This window comes from Aquarana catesbeiana, linkage group LG03 (assembly GCF_042186555.1).
Source record: "Aquarana catesbeiana isolate 2022-GZ linkage group LG03, ASM4218655v1, whole genome shotgun sequence".
Classification (NCBI taxonomy): domain Eukaryota; kingdom Metazoa; phylum Chordata; class Amphibia; order Anura; family Ranidae; genus Aquarana; species Aquarana catesbeiana.
In genome coordinates, this window is record NC_133326.1 from 78,149,049 (window position 1) to 78,171,212 (window position 22,164).

At 45.3% G+C, this 22,164-nt stretch overlaps 1 long non-coding RNA gene across 1 annotated transcript in view; it reads left to right on the top strand.

Annotated features, from left to right (window-relative positions):
• The first annotated feature begins 367 nt into the window (after nucleotides 1-367).
• LOC141131453 (uncharacterized) overlaps nucleotides 368-22,164 on the top strand; it is an 82,472-nt gene continuing 60,675 nt past the window's right edge. The window contains exon 1 of the long non-coding RNA XR_012242780.1: nucleotides 368-611. This is a non-coding gene — a long non-coding RNA (uncharacterized lncRNA). The remainder of the gene's footprint in view (nucleotides 612-22,164) is intronic.

The following is a 22,164-nucleotide window of genomic DNA, read 5'->3' on the forward strand; positions in this document are numbered from 1 at the left end:
GGAAACACCTACACAGTACAGAGTATTTGAGGTTACGGGATTACAGTAATAATATCACATTTAAATACTGCGAGCGTTCACATGTATGATATACATCATCCAGGATAGAGAAGAGGAAAACAGGACCAGAAACAAAGTTAAAAAAGAGGAAACTTTCATTTGGAAAATCATTTGTTCCTCTTATATTTTATGTTTCTATAATTATCAGTCATCTGTGATAGTCAGGGTGGAGTTCCCCTTTAGGGCTGGCAGTGATCGATCAGTTATCGGCTCGGTCTGTCTCCATCTCTCCAGCGCCACCTAGCGGCCCCCCGGAGGAGTCCCATCTAAAGGGATGCCGGGGCTGCTCTCTCCGCCGGTCTTCTCACTTCATCCACACAGAGCGGAGAAGACGGGAGAGATCCACTAATCCTGATCACCGGAGGACGGAGCACACTACATCCCCGGGACTCCGCCTCTCCTTCCCGGGATCACACTCAGCCCGGTGCCGCCTGGAGCTCCGTGAGGATCAACTGATGAGAGCCGCGTGTGTGATCCGCTGAGAGCCGGAGAGACACCGAGAACTCCCGCTGGATGTCACCCGCAGCTGCCTGACTACCCATCACCATGGGGTAAGTGTGTGCCGGGGACCCCCCCTACCTGTACATGGTTCAGTCCTCCCACTACCACCTCTAGTCCCCCCCTATAATGTGTAGTAATGGCGGAGTCCCCCCCCCCCTGTATAATGTGTAGTAATGGCGGAGTCCCCCCCCCCTCTGTATAATGTGTAGTAATGGCGGAGTCCCCCCCCCTATATAATGTGTGGTAAAGGTGGAGTCCCCCCCCCCTATAATGTGTCGTAATGGCGGAGTCCCCCCCCCTATAATGTGTCATAATGGCGGAGTCCCCCCCCCTATAATGTGTCATAATGGCGGAGTCACCCCCCCTATAATGTGTCATAATGGCGGAGTCCCCCCCCCTATAATGTGTCGTAATGGCGGAGTCCCCCCCCCTATAATGTGTCGTAATGGCGGAGTCCCCCCCCCTATAATGTGTCGTAATGGCGGAGTCCCCCCCCCTATAATGTGTCGTAATGGCGGAGTCCCCCCCTGTATAATGTGTAGTAATGGCGGAGTCCCCCCCCTGTATAATGTGTAGTAATGGCGGAGTCCCCCCCCTGTATAATGTGTAGTAATGGCGGAGTCCCCCCCCGTATAATGTGTAGTAATGGCGGAGTCCCCCCCCCTGTATAATGTGTAGTAATGGCGGAGTCCCCCCTGTATAATGTGTAGTAATGGCGGAGTCCCCCCCCCCCTGTATAATGTGTAGTAATGGCGGAGTCCCCCCCCCCTGTATAATGTGTAGTAATGGCGGAGTCCCCCCCCCCCTATATAATGTGTAGTAATGGCGGAGTCCCCCCCCCTGTATAATGTGTAGTAATGGCGGAGTCCCCCCCCCTGTATAATGTGTAGTAATGGCGGAGTCCCCCCCCCTGTATAATGTGTAGTAATGGCGGAGTCCCCCCCCCCTGTATAATGTGTAGTAATGGCGGAGTCCCCCCCCCCCCTCTGTATAATGTGTAGTAATGGCGGAGTCCCCCCCCCCTCTGTATAATGTGTAGTAATGGCGGAGTCCCCCCCCCCCTGTATAATGTGTAGTAATGGCGGAGTCCCCCCCCCTGTATAATGTGTAGTAATGGCGGAGTCCCCCCCCTGTATAATGTGTAGTAATGGCGGAGTCCCCCCCCCCTGTATAATGTGTAGTAATGGCGGAGTCCCCCCCCCCTGTATAATGTGTAGTAATGGCGGAGTCCCCCCCCCCTGTATAATGTGTAGTAATGGCGGAGTCCCCCCCCCTGTATAATGTGTAGTAATGGCGGAGTCCCCCCCCCCTGTATAACGTGTAGTAATGGCGGAGTCCCCCCCCTGTATAATGTGTAGTAATGGCGGAGTCCCCCCCCCCTGTATAATGTGTAGTAATGGCGGAGTCCCCCCCCCCCCTGTATAATGTGTAGTAATGGCGGAGTCCCCCCCCCCTCTGTATAATGTGTAGTAATGGCGGAGTCCCCCCCCCCTCTGTATAATGTGTAGTAATGGCGGAGTCCCCCCCCCCTCTGTATAATGTGTAGTAATGGCGGAGTCCCCCCCCCCCGTATAATGTGTAGTAATGGCGGAGTCCCCCCCCCCTGTATAATGTGTAGTAATGGCGGAGTCCCCCCCCCCTGTATAATGTGTAGTAATGGCGGAGTCCCCCCCCCCCTGTATAATGTGTAGTAATGGCGGAGTCCCCCCCCCTGTATAATGTGTAGTAATGGCGGAGTCCCCCCCCCCTGTATAACGTGTAGTAATGGCGGAGTCCCCCCCCTGTATAATGTGTAGTAATGGCGGAGTCCCCCCCCCCTGTATAATGTGTAGTAATGGCGGAGTCCCCCCCCCCCTGTATAATGTGTAGTAATGGCGGAGTCCCCCCTGTATAATGTGTAGTAATGGCGGAGTCCCCCCCCTGTATAATGTGTAGTAATGGCGGAGTCCCCCCCCCCCCCCCCCCTGTATAATGTGTAGTAATGGCGGAGTCCCCCCCCCCTGTATAATGTGTAGTAATGGCGGAGTCCCCCCCTGTATAATGTGTAGTAATGGCGGAGTCCCCCCCCCCCTGTATAATGTGTAGTAATATTGGGGGGTCACCCAGTTCTGTATGTGATCATCCTGGGGGGGGGGGTGATCTCTCTGTAGTAGGGGCTCCATTCATGACTTCTCATCTCTGATCAGATTTGTACACTTTGCTGTCACCAAGTGTTGGGCCCCTAATGTGGAATACGGGGGCCCCATATACATGAGAGTAGCGCTGTGTCATGTCTTGCACTTTGTAGGAAGGGACGATCGTACAATTCAGAAGGGAGTTCTGTCACATTCCCTTTTCACTTTATTGAGGACTTGCCCCCCCCGAGGTGTATCTGAGTGTGTGTGTGTTCCCACGTCTCGTGTTTTAGGGCAGCCTATTAATATCAATGGGCAGCCATGTTTGTGTGAAACGTGCAATAAAGGTGCAGATGGGATTTTTGAAATCACTTCCCAACAATCTGCATTATATTGCAGTGCGGTGCATATTGGTGGGTGTGAATACTCGTGTGATTGCTGCATGTGTGGGGATGGCATTAAAAAAATCAACGGCAACCAGAATTGTCTGAAAAAGGCGGGGGGGGGGGGGCGGGGTGGTTTGGTGCGGGAGAACGTGTGATTTTATGTGCCGTCACATGGTGCTGAGCCCCGCACAGTGTGATGGGACGTTTATCTGTTTGGTGTGGAGCTGCATGTATGGAGACACAGCTGTGCTGAGATTGGAAGTAACGCCCGCTACACATGATGAGATTATCACACAAAGGGATCGTCTGGGTTTTTTACAGGCAAGTCTCACATCAAAAATGAAGAGTTTATTAAAGTTACAAAAACTCTCGTATGACAGAATACAAATTTGGAAGTCATGTCATGTATTGTATTGTATTGTATTGTATTTTCAAATGACAACTGTACGGATTAAACAGAAATCATACAATCTGGTATCGTACGAAGAAACTTTTCATGCATGTCCGATCGTATATATCAAATGAACTGTCATAATTGGCTCTGGAACGCTGTGTACTAACAATCAGATTATCGTACGATCGATTGAAAAGCGATATTTTTTTGTACGATTTTCTGATCATGTGAACGGGGATTAAGGGGTACACACTGTCTTCATTCGATGCCCATCCATGGAGCCTCCGCCTCTCCATTCACTTATATAGACAGACCACACACAGCTCAGCGCTGGGACAGAAATGTAAACAATCGGCTCTTCACGCCGTATGGAGCTCCGCGCCATTGTGAATGTGGACTTTCAGCTTCACTCCTTCCACACTTTTAGGGCTCGTTCACATGTGCTTTGGTATCTGAAGAGTGATCCATGTCCGGATCACTCTTCAGAGAGCATTTGACAGGTTGTATTGCCTCCTCACTACCTGCTTTAACTTCTTGAGTGCCACACTAGTCCACCGCAAATACGTGCGTTTCACATGATTGCCGGGTGTTCGGAGAGCGGCCCTTTTCCCTTGAACGGGTCATGGTAGACGGTGGGGGGGGGCACTATGCCCGCTGAAAGCGACCCCACATGTGTTTACTCCAGGGCACTGATGTAAGCTTATTTGTTTTTTGTTTATGTATTTTTTTTTTTTGTATATACAGTATGTAACTAGGTTTTTAATAACAAGCTGTATGTTTGGAAGTTTTTAAATTTAAAAAAAATATACACTCCCTGCTGCTGCCTCTGCAACTGAAGAGGGTGCTAGCAGTTGAGTGCTCAACCATGGAGTTTTACCGCCCCCCCACCACCTCACATGTACGTTTGGGATGTCATTAACAGTAAATGGCAGAACATGCGGGGTTTGCACGTTTCCTGTACAAAAAAAAAAACAAAAAAATACAAGTTTCCAGGGTGGATATAAGCAATGATTTTTTTTAAAAATCTAAAACTTCTGATTATTTTAATTTTTTTCTGTTTAAATCGTTTTTTTTTTGTTTTGTTTTTTTTAATCAAATTTATTTTAATGAGATTTTTACTCCAAAAGCATTTATCTTAAAATAGTTTTCTATTTAAGATAGATTAATTATTTAGTTTATTCAGCATGAAATGGAGCTTAGTTATGTAGCATGAGGCTGTATATTCTGCAATATTTACATTTTTGGATTTTAATGAATCCAAGCTCTGCAGGCTGAGAACATGCACTGCATTGATGCATTCACACAATTTCACAGTAACCATGAGATAAAACAAAGTTCAGGAATATTCCTTTATCCCATTGTTTTGCAAATCTATGTACACTACAAACTGTATGATTGAATCAGTTCTGATATCGCTGTTTTACTAACCTGACAGCTTATTATTCTAAATAGGAAACCTTCATTTTTTTTGCAAATATTAAAGATTCTAACTACCAGCAAGAATAAGTCCTTATATTTAAAGAGCACCTGTCATTTCAGATCCATCATGGCAGCGCCTGTAAGTGGGCATTTATTCACCCGCTGCCGCCACGTCCCTCACCTTGTTGTGTCACTGCCACATCACCAGCCTTCCCATTAAAGTGAATGGGACTGTCGGTGAGTCAACAGCGGGTCAGAGGAGGATCTACTGCAGGACAGAGATTACAGTTGCTCTTTAAAAATTGTGATATAAATCAAGACTTTTTTACTAGTGATTTAAATCAAATCCACCCTGTAATGGGCCTTTTTCTGTAGTTCACACCAGTGCAGCACCTGGCCGGGCGCAAAATCCCACCTTTTGGCACATATTTTAGAACTTGTGAAACCCAACACGGCGCACTTGTATTGTTATTCATTGTTAATGACACCCCAAACACACCTAGTATGGCAGAACGTGCGACAAACACTCAGCTAAACACCATGCAAGGCTAAAAAAGTGTGAGAGCTTCTTTGCTGTTGGTGTGACATGTAGGGAAGACCATTGAAAACAAATGATCTGCTATAATTGTGACAACGCATGAAGAACGCAGCATAAATGTGACTCCTGATGTCACGCTACAGTATTGGGAATGGGGTTTTAGGGCCAGTTCACACTGCTGCATGATGCGAGATCACATGCACCGCACTGCATTGCAAATCACATGCGATGATGTCTGTGCAATGCGATTTCAGGCATACAGATCATATGGCTAAATTTGCATCGCGTTCAGACCAAACTCGCACAGGACCCTTTTTTTTTTGGTCCGCAGCAGAATCGGATCACATCAGTGTTCACACCCATACAATCCGATTCCTGTCCGAGTTTGCAGATCGCACTGACATATGCAAATTGATTTGGGGGTCATTAACTTTTAACTGACACTCGCAGCAGTTGGCATAGGGCAGTGTGAACTTCCACCGGGAGACATGCGATGCGGGAACCCGCAGTGGATTTTCAGCATTGCTGCAGTGTGAACCAGCCCTGAATGACACCCCCGATCGGATCGCAGTGCAAATTGTCAACTCGCACAGGAATCGGATCACATAGGTGAGAACACCCATGAGATCCAATCCTAGTGCGGAGAAAAACACCTTCACCTTTTTCTGTGCAAATTCAATGCGAGTTCAGCCATACAACTGTCATTGCTCAGACATCATAAAAAACAAAAAAGACCCCTAAGAAAGCTGCAGTTCAAATGTGCAATATGCACAACAATATAGAAAAAACAAAGAAATGCGCTATACCATAAATAATGTATGCATAAAAATAGGGCTGCAACTAACGATTATTTTCATGATCGATTAGTTGGCCGATTATTGTTTTAATTAATCGGTTAAATAACCTTAAAAAAAAAAGAAAAAAGTGTGCCGTATAATTTAGTTACCGTAATATGTAAAGTTTTAAAAAAAGGCAATTTATTCTTAAATATCTCTATGCACGGTAAATATAAATAACCAACTACCGTATATACTCGAGTATAAGTCGAGTTTTTCAGCACTTTTTTTTTGTGCTGAAAGTGCCCCCTCGACTTATACTTGAGTCAAGCACTTTTCTGCAGCAAATAATGTCATTTTCCGAACCGACTTTGGGGCCTCGTATCTCAGGTCTACTTGGTGCTAGGAACCCCAAATTCTGTGTGCAAACCCAGTGGAACTGGTACCACAACATATCCAAAGCTGAAGTTCCTAGCACTAAGTGTCCCCGAGATACGGGGCCCCAAAATCGGTTCGGAAAATGTCATTCTCTGCTGCAGAAAAGTGCTTGACATTTTCTGAACTGATTTTTGGGGCCCTGTATCTCGGGGCCACTTGGTGCTAGAAACCCCAGCTTTGGAAATTTTATGGTACCAGTTCCACTGGGTTTGCACACCAAATTTGGGGTTCTTAGCACTAAGTGGCCCCGAGATACGGGGCCCCAAATTCGGTCAACTGTGTCCATCTGCAGCAATGTCATTTCGGGACCCTTTGGGTTCAGAGACCACAATTTTTGGCTGCAGCTAGGGGGCATCTAGGAACCCTTAACTACCGAGTTTGAAGTTCAGGGGACCTATGGCTGCAAATGGGCACAGTGATGCTGCAAATGGGCATTGTTGACCCTCTTTTCCACTTACAGTAGCTGTGCATTTCTCACCCTCGTCTTATACTCGGGTCAATAAGTTTTTCCCATTTTTTTGTGGTAAATTAGGGCCTCGACTTATACTCGGAACGACTTATACTCAAGTATATACGGTATATGGTTAGGGAGCAAAATATCTAATCCACTCTGAGAATAACAGACAGAAGAGATATACTGTATATACTATTAGAGGAGTTATATACTGTAAATACTATTAGAGGAGATATACTGTACATACTATTAAAGGGTGAATCTGATAAATATTATCAGACTCAGAGATCAAATGTCTTCATCAAAAAAAAAAAAATTTCATTTTAAGAACGTTCGTTCAATTTTCTAATCGTTAGTGGGGTCAAGTCGACGTTCATTTTCAACCACAGTGACAGGAAAATTTGGAAATAGAAAACTTCTTGGTCAAAGGAATTTTCAGACAGTGTATGTGGTTTTCGCTCAGAAATTACATTCATTTTAAAAACAGAATGTTAAAAACAAGTGAAAATTTCAAACAAAATTCTTTCATTCAGCGAATATACAAAGATTTTTCGTCTGAATATTCTCGTCTGAAAATTGATCCGTGTGGCCAGAATAAGGCTCGGTTTACACCTAGGCAGTTTGCTTTTGATCTGTTTCTGCAGTGCTGTTTGCTGTGCGTTTTGATGTTTTGCGCACGTGATTTTGCGGCGATTTGCTTTTTTGCATTTTTTTTGGCCAATTTGTTGTTGTGCAGATTAAAAAACACAAATTGCTGCAAAAATGCATTAAAAGCTTTTCTGCAGATTCTCCACTGAAGTATATTGAACCAAAAAAGCACCATTTTTGTGTTAAAAAAAGGTCCCTGACCCTTTCCAAATACGCAGCGGCTGAAAAAAGCATAGAGGTGAACGTGTCCAATGGGAAACCATGTTAATGAACTGCAGTGCGCTTCTGCAAAAAAACACCAAAAAACACATAGATGTGAACCAGGTCTAAGACGTTTAGTAACATAGTGGGGTTAAAAAAAACTAAAATTAGCCCTTTATAGTAAAAAAAAAAACAAAAACAAAAAAAAACAGATAATCACTACTGTAAGGGGTTCATTTTTTTTTACTGTAGAACTGTGAAAGTAACATCTACAGTTGGGATTATTTGCTCTTTTTGTACTATAAAGGGCTTGTTTTAGTTTTTTTTAACCCCATTATGTTACTGGCCGATTAATCGATTATGAAAACAGTAATCGATTAATTTTATAATCGATTAGTTGTCGATTAATTGATTAGTTGTTTCAGCCCTACATAAAAATAAATTAATACAAATAAAAAGGATGTGGGAAAACATCAAATATAAATGTATACATTGAAATTATATAGCAAATTGTATGAGACAAAAATTCAAACAATATTTGGATAATATTGAGTGCATATAAATCAACAGTGCCAAAACCAAAAAATAAGTGAGAAACCATAAGTAGTGATGATATATTAATATTATGTAGCAAAGTCCATAGACCAGAAAATCGGAAAATCTTCTAGGGGAATGGGAAGAGTCCCCTGATAGCTCTTCATAGGGATCAGTGTGGAAAGGTAGGGAATTGAAAACACCCCTCGCAGTGATCCTCCACCACCTAAAATGCACGTTTATCAGATAACAAGCTCAACAGGCTCATAGACAAACCAGAGACCGGGTAGGCAGTAGGCAATAAAACATCCCTCTATGCAGCGTGGCATATGGTAGGCAGACCAGGCACATATAGGACCTTAAATCCAGATATCCAACCAGGAATAGAGCATCCCTCTAGCAGCGTAGCCGCGGGCATGTATAGGAAGGTACCGCAATCCCCAGACGACGTCAGCTACAGAGTAAACGTATGTCGGGAGGTTGACGTTCTGACATCATCGCATCTCATCCTGAACGGGCGCTCGCCAGCCGGGTGGCGATTTTGCTCTTTTTAACTACTATTCTGTAAGTTTTCTACCATATACTAAGAAATTGTCTTATCGGAGTTACACTATGGCCATTTTTTCTTTGCTCTTATGTCCGTGATTTGGGTTGCGGTACCTTCCTATACATGCCCGCGGCTACGCTCAATGTATACATTTATATTTGAGGTTTTCCCACATCCGTTTTATTTGTATTAATTTATTTTTAATTTATTTTTATGCATACATTATTTATGGTATAGCGCAGTTCTTTCATTGCTCAGACATCGCATGTGATCTGCACCTGAGGTGCGGGTGTGAATCGCATGCGATATCAGAGATTGCACAAGTGTGAACTCAGGCTTAATACAATCTTTATGATTCGGGTGAACTTCAAAAAAATCTTCCCCCACCCGGGGTGAATCCAGCGTTGGTGTGCGGGGATGGCGCTGTCCTATATGGAGGACGGTTAGGGCTGCTTGTTCAGTACAGAACATGAATCCATTGTGAAATGATTAATCTCCGGGGTTCATCTCCATTAGCTGTGCACAGATTCCAATATTACCAAGTAAGCGCTGCTGTTCCGGTAAAGCAATGACTCGGAGTATCGGGTCCTGAGGGATCCGGGTGTTTGTGGAAACAAGAATGAGGCCGGAGCAGGGAAGTGTGTGTGTAAAACGCATGGAGATCAGAGAGGAATCAACGTCTGTTCACATCTGTGTGGCCTCCTCATCCATCCATCCATCCATCCATCCATCCATCCTGTCCCAGCCTATCCCTTCAATTCATTTTATCCCATTGATGCATTCTATACTATCCCATCCGATCCTATCTGATCCATCAATCTATCCCATCTCATCCCATTCCATCCTGTCTGATCCATCCATTCTACCCCATCAATTTATTCAATTCCATTCATCCATCCTATCTCATCCTGTCTCATCTACCCCATTCCTTTCCATCCTTTTTTATCCTATCCCATCCATTCCATCCTATTCCATTCCATCCTTTGCCATTCATCCACCCATCCTATTTCATCCCATCCATCCATCCATCCATCCATCCATCCATCCATCATTGTATAATTGAAATTCCTCCATTGATTCATGTCTGTAACTCCCGAGTCACCGAGGTTCACTTTGTACACATAATACGGCTTCCTAAACTGTATTTCCATGTGAGAGGAATTTATTGTTCCTTCTTTTAGACCAAATCCAAAGTTTTCTCTGTAATGTCTATTTAATGCCCATCTCAGGGAAAAGTGAAAATCTTCCAGATCCAACACTCCCCCGGCAGCTGGCACTCTCTTCTACTCCTCTGGTCTTCCCTGAGCGTCCTCCTCCAGTCCGGTTCAGTGCTCTGGGCTCTGCACTGGTCCTGATGACATCAGAGCAGTGCTGTCTTTTAGCCTAGGCCGACAAGGAAAGCCAAGCCGCCGCACGAGAAAAAGTCCCCCCCCAACCCATCCTACTGAGTCCCGGTGTCTTGCCGAGAAAGTTCCCTCGGCGGATAAGGACCCCCCTGTAGTGCGCAGGCGCAGCGCCTGCGCAGTACGAACTACTATGAGCCACCGGAGATAGCCGAAGCTCAAAATCTTCAATCAGCTGTACACGGCGCCTGCGCCCTAGGTCCAGGTTCCTTCCCCACCATCCAAGTGGACCTAGAGGGGGAATAAAAAAGAGCCAAGCAAAGCCGTGCCCGAAGCGTGGCGAGCGAAGCGAACCCACGAGGGGCCCTCTTACAGGCGCCGTGTACAGCTGATTTTCACCTATTCACCTTCGGCTATTTCCTGCAGGATCCTACTGCGCAGGCGCAGCACCTGCGCAGTAGAGGGGGGTCCTTATCCACCGAGCGGAACTTTCTCAGCAGAACACCGGCTCCCGAGGCTTCCCCCTGTGACTGCCTCCCGTCTCCCGTCTTGATGTAGTGCAGCCCTAGTAAATATTATGGGCAGCAGTTGTTTGGGCGTGCTTGGCCGAGGGGAGTGACTGGCGTCCCCATAAGTGGCCGGTGACTGGCTGCATTCCATCTGACTGGCGGAGGCGGAGCCTAATGCTCTGCCTACCCTCCTCCGTGCGGCTTTCGTTCACTGGCTGCATCTTCTCCTTGGCCCGGGTATCTGTGATGATGGGAGGAGGGGGAGAGAGGAGCATGAGGGGAACCCCAGGCAGGGGCCAGGACAACAGGTGAAATGAATTTCTATTGCTATAGCAATTAACAGTTAACAGTGCTCATTTCTGCTATATTTTTATGTTTGGATCTCATCTGGATTTTTTTTAGCAGCTGCCTATAGACTGGATGTTTGTTTGATTCTCACTCCATTATTTCCTAAAGCATTTTGTTCACGTCTATTTCAATGAATTTATATTACTATTGTAATGTGCGTGTGCCAAGCAGCCAATCACTTAGTGTTCCATATGTAAATATACAGATCATGATGTTGCAAAGTGATCCATGCTACAAACTCATTAAACAGTCCACATTCAGTGAAATTTCATGTACTGCAAACTTTGCAGTGCATGAACTTTCACTGAATGTGGACTGTTTAGTGAGTTTGCATTGATTTCAGCATGTGCAAAGTTCCCCATGCATTCTGAAATCATTTCAAACTCATTAACCCCTTCAGATCTGGGCCATTGCCAAATGACGGCAACAGCGCGGATCTAAATTGCTGGGACGACATCTATTGACGTTGTCCCATGCACGAGCGGCCTGCGCGGCGCGCTCGGTGATCAGCGAGTCTATGAGACTCGCCTGATCACAGATCAGAGTAAGGGGTCGATCCTGACCCCTTACCACATGATCAGCTGTTAGCCAATGACAGCGTGAGGAGGAAAAAAAAACCCGATCACCGGCGGCCGTGATCGGGACATCAGTCCCGATCACGGCAATCATCTGTCACAAAGCAATAGGCAGCAGTGCCGCCTACCAGTGCCCGCCAGCATCACCCATCAGTGCCACCCATCAGCGCCCACATCAGTGCAACAGTGCTGCCCATCAGTGCCACCTATCAGTGCCCATCAGTGTCACCTGCCAGTGCCCATCACTGCCCATCAGTGCCACCCATCAGTGCCCCCATCAGTGGTACCTATCAGTGCCGCCTTATCTGTCCCCATCTGTGCCGCCTTATCTGTCCCCATCTGTGCCGCCTTATCTGTCCCCATCTGTGCCGCCTTATCTGTCCCCATCTGTGCCGCCTTATCTGTCCCCATCTGTGCCGCCTTATCTGTCCCCATCTGTGCCGCCTTATCTGTCCCCATCTGTGCCGCCTTATCTGTCCCCATCTGTGCCGCCTTATCTGTCCCCATCTGTGCCGCCTTATCTGTCCCCATCTGTGCCGCCTTATCTGTTCCCATCAGTGCCGCCTTATCTGTCCCCATCAGTGCCGCCTTATCTGTCCCCATCAGTGCCGCCTTAACTGTCCCCATCAGTGCCGCCTTAACTGTGCCCACCAGTGCCGCCTCATAAGCGCATATCAATGAAGGAGAAAAATTACCTGTTTGCAAAATTTTATAACAAACTATTAAACATGATTTTTTTTTTTTTTTTTTTCAAAAATTTCCATCTTTTTTTGTTTGTTTAGCAAAAAATAAAAAACCCAGCTGCAATTAAATACCACCAAAAGAAAGCTCTATTTGTGGGAAAAAATGATAAAAATTTCATTTGGGTACATTGTTTTATGACCGCGCAATTGACATTCAAAGTGCGTCAGCGCTGAAAGCTGAAAATTGGTCTGGGCAGGAGGGGGGTTTAAGTGCCCAGAAAGCAAGTGGTTAAAGAGAATTTCCGCCTCCCTTACCCCCCGTGTTAAAATTTAAAAGGACTCTTTCACATGGGCGGTCCTCCCGATGGACTCCGCTTTGCTCAGTGGGGGATCGCTCCGTTGATCAGGCAGATGACAGGTCCATCTCCACTCACTGTGCAGGGACAGACCTGTCAGAGCCCCGCTGTCCTCTATGGGGGGATCTGATAAATGGATCCACCTGTCCGTTTTCATCCGATCCGATCCACCAGACGGATGAAAAATCAGGTCTCCATCTGTCTTGATTTTGCAGACAGGACCGGATCGGATAGGAGCGGGTGTCAGCAGACATGTCACCACTGACATCCACCGCTCCATAGGAGTGAATGAAGCGTCTGATCAGGTCTGCCTGAAAAAGTGACAGACTGACCTGATCGGACAGCCCATGTGAAAGGGCCCAAAGTCAGCAGCTACAAATACTTTAGCTGCTGACTTTCAATATTAGGACACTTACCTGTCCAGGGTTCCCACAATGTCGACACCCCAGCCAATTTGTGGATTGGCTCTCGGGTGCTGTTGCCGCCATTATGTCCCATTCCCTACTGCACATGTCCGAAGCACGTTGCACTTTCTGAATGGTGCGGCGGAGGAGGGGGTGTGATTTACAGATTATAGGGTGGGTCTTAAACAGGAAGGGGTGTGGCCTTGACAGGGAGGAGTGGGTCATATTTAAATTAGGGGGTGCACGAGTTCAGTCAGGCCTAGGGCAGCACAAAACCTAAATGCACCACTGCATCAGAGGACATCCAACTGCTGGAATGTAGAGGAGAGGAGACTGTGGGGACTGAAACAGGCGTAACCCATCAATTTGGGAGTAGTGCAACAGTGTGGTAGAAAAGGTACAATAGTGATGCACATTACTCACCACTTATGTGGGCAGCATCAGCACCTATGGACAAACAACTAGCAGAAAAAGAGAGAAGAAATCGGGAAGAAACGGAGGAGAAAGATGAGAAGAAAATAAGGGAGGGGAATCCCCGGGCACCACCTTAGGAGGGCTGAAAGACGTCTCTAATAGGATTGGAAGGAGTTCCTAATCACGGGAGTAATAAGGATTCCTTAAAATTAGGTGAAAGATAGTGAGTCACCCAAGAGGTCCAAAGGGACAATGCCTTTTCTGAATGGAGGAGAGGACAGATAGGGCCTTCAGAACTTTAATGTAAAAAAAAATAACCCCCGCAACGCTGGAACTTCTGTGACTATAACATTTTATGTAAATGACATTTTGAAAACAAAGCTGTTCAGAGTAACAGAACGGAGCTCTACCTATGTAAACAATGCAGAGCTCTGCCTTTCAGCAGGGATGTTGTGTACTTTGTTTCCATGCAAAGCGGGGAATAAAATCCAGCACATCCTTTAGTAAAAATTGCACACTGTGTACACATAAACAATGGTTAGACACAAATATTACGCTTTGATCACCCTAGATGTTTAACCCCTTCCCAGCTAGTGTCATTAGTACAGTAACAGTGCATATTTTTAGCACTGATCACTGTATTAGTGTCACTGGTTCACACAAAGTTAGTCAGTTAGTGCTATATTTTTCCACTGCAATATTGCAGTCCTCTAGTGCTATAAGTCGCTGATCTCCACCATTACTATTATTAAAATGATTTTTTAAATAAATATTAGAGTCTCTCTCTATCTATCTATCTATCTATCTATCTATCTATCTATCTATCTATCTATCTATCTATCTATCTATCTATCTATCTATCTATCTATCTATCTATCTATCTATCTATATCTCTTTAGCACAAACCAATCCATATACACTTATTGGGATTTTTATTTTTTATTTTTGTTACCAAAAACCTGTAGCAGAATACATGTTAGCTTAACTTTATGAAGAAATTAGATTTTATTTACATTTTTTTTTGTTTTAAAGAAAGTAAAAAAAAATATATATAAAATGTATGTAAATGCTAACAATAAATTCCTCCTATCTGTTCCCTTTTGGTCTGCTGGATATACATCATTGAGAATGTTTTATTATATCTGTTCAACAAGTGCAAATATAAGAGAGCTGTTCATCTTGTGAGCTGATGACTTTCTGTACTCTCTGGACTAGACATGTGCACTGCCTAAAAATTTTGTTTTTTTTTTGGGGGTCATTTATTATGATCAAAATGTGATATTTTGAATAAATTAGTAACTTCGGGAAAATTTGAATTTGTTACAGTCCATTCATTTAGATGCGGTATTCCTTGTTTCGATAATTCTTAAAAAGCCGAAATTCTAAAATCCGAATGACTAACTTACTGCTGTAGTTCTCAAATAAGTTTCCTAATAGAGAAGTTGTCGAGCTGCCGGCTTGCATTTGTTACTGTTATCAGTCAGCATTGTTCCCTGCTATCTCTATGGACTACAAGTTGTGGAGAAGATGGAGGTGTTATATAGTCCTAACACACTAACTGTCGTAGTGGTGCCAACACTGCTCAGTCCCATTGGAGCCCCCTAGAACTGTTTCACTAGAGTACACAAAAAACAGATTCCATTCCCCCATCCACACACTCGATGTGAATGGAAGAATCCTCCCTGCTGAGTTATTGTATTCTGACAGCGGGAACAGTTCCCCACCATCAGAATACACTGATCAGTGCTGCAGGCTATAGCTGGCGGTGCTGATTGAGTGGAGAAAATACGATAGGTGGTTGTACAGAATTTGAACTGGCCAAATTTTGATCGGCTTTATTCTCCAAAATGCATACACTGTATAGTCCACTACTTAAAGCAGTAGCAAACTGCAATTGCCTTGCATGGGTAGTTTCCCCTGCGAGGCAATATAATAATGTGCTAGCATGCACCGCATGTACTAGCACATTATAAGAGACTTGCCTTGAAACTAAACCCTCAAGGGGCACTCTGTCACTGCTGAAGATGCTTTAATCTTCACCCGGTCTTCCTTCCGGGTTTGCAGGTACCGCTGCCACTTTTAGGCTCCATTCAGACCTTGGCGTTCTGAATCACAGCAAAATGCGGGGCGCATTTGCGATGCCATTATTTCTCAATGGCACCCCAAATGCTGTGCCAATCGCGGCAAAAGCACACCGTGTTTGGGGTGCCATTAATAAATAATGGCATCACAAATGCGCTGTGCGTTTTGCAGCGATTCTGAATCGTGGGCACAATCGCCCAGGTGTGAATTGAGCCTTAGGCGATCTGAGTGAAAGTTCTTCTCCCTCCCTGCAGTCTTCTGGGACACATCGGATTCCAGAAGACTGCAGGACTATTCACAATGTGAAGCGCTGCTCGTGCGTGAGCAGTGGGCACTGGGCTGTAAAGCACAAAGCTGTCTGGTGCCCACAGTTGAGATGCTGGCACCGGGGACCGAAGACTGGAGGGAAAACCGGCTCAGGTGAGGACAGAGCTGGATCCGGGGACAGGTGAGTGTCTGTTTTTTTTTTTTTATTGATATAAATCCTTTTTTGTTTTCTTGTGCAAAACAAAACGTACGAATGTACGTATAAGACGAACAAACCATTAAGGCTCCATGCACACTGGAGCTAAAAAACGGTCGTTTTTTTGTAGTTTGGGCGTTTTGTTTTTTTTTTTTCTTTTTTTTAAAGCCCATAAACTCTGTTATCCTATGTGTCCATGCACACATAGACATTTATCAGCAGTGGAGCTTAGGGGCTGTTTTCTGAACGCCATAAAATTGCGTTCAAGAGCAGTCCTGGAAACGCCAGATGCCGGTAAAAGGTTTTAAACGAGGGTTAACGCTGTAAAAAGAGCTCTAAGCCTCGTTAGGCATTTCTCTGCCTTTATTCAAAATCATTGGTTCCCTATGGGAGCCCATTGACTTGAATAGAAGTCGCACCTACCCCCCCATGTTGAGGGCATGCGGCCTGGTACGGTTCAGGAGGGGGGGGGGGGGTCGATCGCTAGTCCCCACACCCTTCCCTGACCGGCCGGGCTGCGTGCTCGGATAAGGGTTTTGTATGGATTTTGGGGGGACCCCATGCTATCATCCGAGGGGGAACCCCACGCCCATTTTTTTTTTTTTTTTTTTTTTCATTTATAGCGGGGTTCCCACTTCATCCTCAGCACACAAGTCACACCGCAAGTCAGATCATGATGAACCGACTTGCGGTGCGACTTCTATTCAAATCAGTGGGCTCCCATAGGAAACCATTGACTTTGAATAGAGGCAGAGAAACGTGGCTGAAAGCTAGTGCCGCTAAACGTGCATTGACGGCAATGGAAAATGCTGATAAAATTGCGTTTCTAAAGCAGCGTTTTCCTGCCAGCAATCCAACGTTCAGATCGACTTTTTTGAGCGTCCTGTGTGCATGGAGCCTTACAGTTTCGGCATTTACCCACGCAGGGGTGACTAAGTCACAAGAAGTAATTTATGGTAAAACCGGGTAGCTTAGCCAGCTGCATCTCACCTATAAAGTATTTATCTGTATCAAGACCTGTGTACCACCGCCCGGGAAGTCCCTATCAATTACTTAAAACCCCAAAACCAAAACTTGATTAATTTTTCAGCTAATAGAGAGCGTAGGTGTGGTTGACGGTAAAATTTGTTAGTGGTCTACAGCCGTGGATGGTTCTACAAGCCATTTGGCCCAGATTTTTTCATACTTCTTGGGGCAACCTATGTGAAGGTATGTGTCTCGATAATATAGAAGATCGCTATTAACTAAGCGTTTCCATGCAGTAAGAGGAGGGGATGCCTGCTTCTTCCAGTGTAGTGTGATGGCTTTCCTGGCGTAGAATAGTAAAAGGTCAATCGGAGTCCTGTCTGCCAACCCGGGGGCTGTGTCCACCACCAGACCAAGCAGGCAAACCTTTTGGAGACGGGATTATGGAAATATCGGCAATGAGATTGATCACCGTAAGCATCTGTGACCAGTATATGGTTATGTTGGGGCAGGATCAGAATATGTGGATAAAATCCCCTGGGCACTGGCCACAGCACCAACATTCAGAAGAAGGAGCAGACCCCATCTTGCTTAGTCCATAGTCTATAGGGAGTAATATAGGCCCTATCTTGTATTGCACAAGTCGGTCTCTTAAAGAAACCGATATTTTGGGAAGTCCCATATGTTGTCCCAGTCCTCCGAGTTCAACTCGGGAGCGTCAATTGATCATTGTTGTCGGAGTCTCTCCCTCGGTCAGGAGAGGAGACTGAGAAGGTGAGCATATGGAGGTGGGTTTCTCCAAGCAATCATAGCGTAGAATTCATTCCAGGTCTGAGGAGACCATCTGTACCTCCCCAGTGGGGAATTGACTCCTGAAAGCATGAAAGAACTGCATGTATCTAAAAAAGTATGAGCGGGGGACATTATGGTTCATGAAAAAATAATCAAAGGGATGCAGTGAGAGGTTAGACATGACATCTTCCACCAATTTAATGTTGAATTTGGCCAGGTGAGTGTCTGTTTATTAAAAGTCAGCAGCTACAGTTTTTGTAGCTGCTCACTTTTTTTCATTTTCAAAAATGAGTTCCTCTTTAAAGCGGTAGTTAAACGAAGCTGAAACGAAAAAAAAAAAAGGTTCACCTGCAAGTTCATGTTATAATGTGCTAGTATGCATGAGCCCTTCCATTTCCCCTTGGATTGAACAAGACTGATGGGGGTAATGGCTCACACAGGCTGAAAAAACACAACAGAAAAGTCAAAACTTCTGCATTCTTCTGAACACCGGTATCCACGGCATTTCTTTTTCTGTAGGGGAGGAACGATCCACCCAGCAGACATAGCGTTACAGGACTTTGCATTTCTAATGATTTCACGAGTCGGGCTGAGGGTGAGGCCACCAACTGTATGCTTTATAAATCTAATATCAGGAACAATAACTGCTTTCTATACTGATATGCCATTGTTCTTTTTATTTCTTTAGTTGTGCAAATTAAGTCATTCTTATTAGGACTCATACACTCAGGCGTATTGGGTGCATATTGTAAAATATTGGTGTATTTCAGCACCTGGAAGCCACAGCTGTTGCCTACAGCCACCCGTGAAATACAGGATAAAGCTGTAATCGGGTATATGAAGTGCAGTGGCGCCCCCCCCCCCAGGCAGTCAAAAAAAAAAAATATTAATACTGGCCCTTTAAAAAAAAAAAAAATACAAAAAAAGGGCCTTAAGTGCACTGTGTTCAGATGCCGGATACAGTGTGACGCCAGACACAGTGCACTTATGGGAAGCGCCACGTCTATGCAATCACAAGATTGCAGAAGCGGCGCTCCATTTGCGGGCGTTTAGGCTGCCTTGCAACGCTTTCCAAATCGCCGAGTAGCTTCCGCCTGGCGCTTGTAGTATATATTACTACGGCCGGGCGGTTTGATTGACATTTGATGTCACTTCCTGTTTTAATGCTTCCATTGCGCCCGGGAGAAAGGAAACAGGAAGTATTAGAGGAACGGACGGACCCCTCCATCGCCATTGTGGAAGAGGACACCGCAGGACAGGAGAGGACAACACACAGCAAGGTAAGTAGTACCGATGTGCTCCCACGGAGAACGGGGGGGGGTGTTCGATGTGACACAGGCAAGGCTGCATTTGGGGGACACAGGCTGCATGTAAGGATGGACTCTGCTGAGGACACCTGATGGCATCTGGTGGCAGGCTACGTGGCTAGTGACACGCTCAGGGCTCCCACTGATTCTGCATTATGGTGAGTTGAATTATTTCATTTTATATTACAATGTAATAATAGAAATAATGCACTTCAATCATCCTGACACCATAACAACCATGGTGCCGGGATGATGAAGTGCTAACACCAGGTGTTTGGAATATCTTTATCTGCTGATTGTTAAACTTTCTAGAATACACATATTTCTATTGTTGTGCAGGATCTGGGCCTGCTGTCCCTCCATCCCTCGTTCATCTCAGACGCTAACTACACCACCTTAGAGCCACGACCATTTTCACCAAGTGGGAGGGTTCAAAAAGGAAGGGCGGGGTCTGGCGCCCCCCCCATCCTAAAACTTCACCAGCCACTACTGATGAAGTGTATACAACGTACAGCCATATTCTACATTCTATGCCCATGTGCATGAGCCCTTAGACCAGGTACACACAGCCTGAATATTGGCTGGTTCAAAAGGACCAGTTGACATTCAGTTAGTGTTTACAGCTGTCTTTCTGATAGAAGCCAGAAGAGACATGCTGGAGAAACCAATGGCAGCCAATGACAGCGGGGGCATCCCTCTGTCAGAACACAAAGGCACAGCGGGGAAAATCGCCACACTAATATCGTTTGTGTTAAACCGGGCATACGTGGATTAAAAATTGGCCAGTTCTAGCCAAGATTCGATCCATGTGCGGGCAAGCTGACTGTACCGAAGTCTTTCCATCGATCGACAACCAACCAACCTGACGTGTGCGTGGGTTTTTTTTAACATACAGTTACGCCGCCAGCAGTAATCATTGTGTTCTGCTCCTTGTCCCCCCTCTCCCTGTCGGCAGAACGCAATAGCAAGAGCCCTTTGATACCGGGCCGCCCATAGCATCGGCGGTAAGACGCCGCTATTTTTAGCGGCATTTTACCGTCGGATTAGCGGCGCATTTTGTCCGCTAGTAGGGCGCTTTTACCCCCCGCTAGTGGCCGAGAAAGGGTTAAGACCGCCCGCAATGTGCCTCAATAGCGACGTTTTGCCGGCGGTATCCCAGCGCTGCCCTATTGACTTCAATGGGGAGCAGCGGAGGAGGAGCGGTAAACACACCACTCCAAAGAAGCTGCTGGCAGGACTTTTTTTCCCATCCTGCCAGCGCAGCGCTCCGATGTGAAAGCCCTCGGGTTTTCACACTGGAGACAATGCTGCAGCTGTTTGAGGGTGGATTGCAGGCGCTATTTTTAACGCTATAGTGCCTGCAAAACGCCCTCGGTGTGAAAGGGGTCTAAGGCCCCCATGTACACTGTTGGTGCTAAACGGACGTTCAGAGGCAGTTGGACACTTTTTTTTTTTTCAGCTGCCCCTGAACTCATTCAATGTTATCTTATGTGTACATGTAAACAGGTTCGTTTACTGTTGTTTTTAGGCCGCTGCGTTTATAGGCATTTTTTTTAAGGCAAAAACATGAGTTCAGATGCTAACGTTTTTACGATGTTTCAGACGCCAAACGCTTCTAAACGCGGTAAGCCACGTTTAGACGAGCTTCGTTTATAGGCGTTTTTCGTTTTTGGCCATTTAAAACATATAAAAAACAAACTCCTGCTTCTAAATGTTAACACAGCATGTAAACGCGGCAAAATGGAAGTTTGAAACGTGGGTTACTATCTGTCAAGTTAAATCGATCAGGAGAGGTTGTAAAAACATCCCGTGTACATGAAGCCTTACTGTATTGATGGGGGAATCTCCTGCGTTTCCACGGATTTGGACACATTGAGACTACCTAATCTGCCTCTTGACGCACAGAATTCTACTTTCTTTAAATGTGAGTAATCACACAGTGTGGATTAGACCAATTAAAGTCGAACTCTGGGAATTAGACAAACTTTCCTCTAGTAGCATGCAGCATGCCTTTTATTTTTTTTCTGCGGCCATGAAGCAAAGCATTGTGACTATGGCATGTCTGCAGCAATGGACATCTGCGTATTAGTGTTTAGGTGGGTGGTAAAACCGCAGCTCAACCGCCTGCTTTTACTGCCCCCCCCCCCCCCCTGTGTATAACAGCCCTAAGGACCCTATCACAGTGGTGACTGAGCCTTAAAAACAGGTTACTGAGCTGTGGTTTTACTTCCCTCGGCCACCCACCGGAATTCTAACAATACAGCCTGACAGGGTTGCACGCACTGCAGCGCCAATTCTTTGCTTCCTGGATGCAGTAATTTTAACTGCTGCAGAGTTGTATAGCCGGCAGTGTCTGTCAGACTTACTCATTGAGATCAATAAAGCTGCACCCCAACTGCATATTAACCACTTCAGCCCCAGAAGGATTTACCCCCTTAATGACCAGGCCATTTTTTGCGATACGGCACAGCATCGCTTTAACTGACAATTGCGCGGTCGTACGATGTTGTACCCAAACAAAAACTATGTCCTCCTTTTTTTTCTTTCTTTCCTTTTATTTATTTATTTATTTATTTTTTAAAATTTTTTTACAAATGGAGCTTTCTTTTGGTGGTATTTGATCACCTCTGCAGTTTTTATTTTTTGTGCTTTACACAAAAAAAGCGACAATTTTGAAAAAAAAAAAAGGGACTGATCTGTGCATAACCAACTGCACACAGCAGGTAAGTGTGACATGTTATTTTAAAAAAATGCCTTTAATATCACTTTAACCACTTGAAGACTGGGCCTTTTGTGGCACTTTTTGTTTACAAATTTAAATCCTTCCTTCCTCCTTTCTTTTTTTTTTTCCTAGAACATTAACCCTAACCCCCAAACATATTGTATATATTTAGCAGAGACCCTAGGCAATA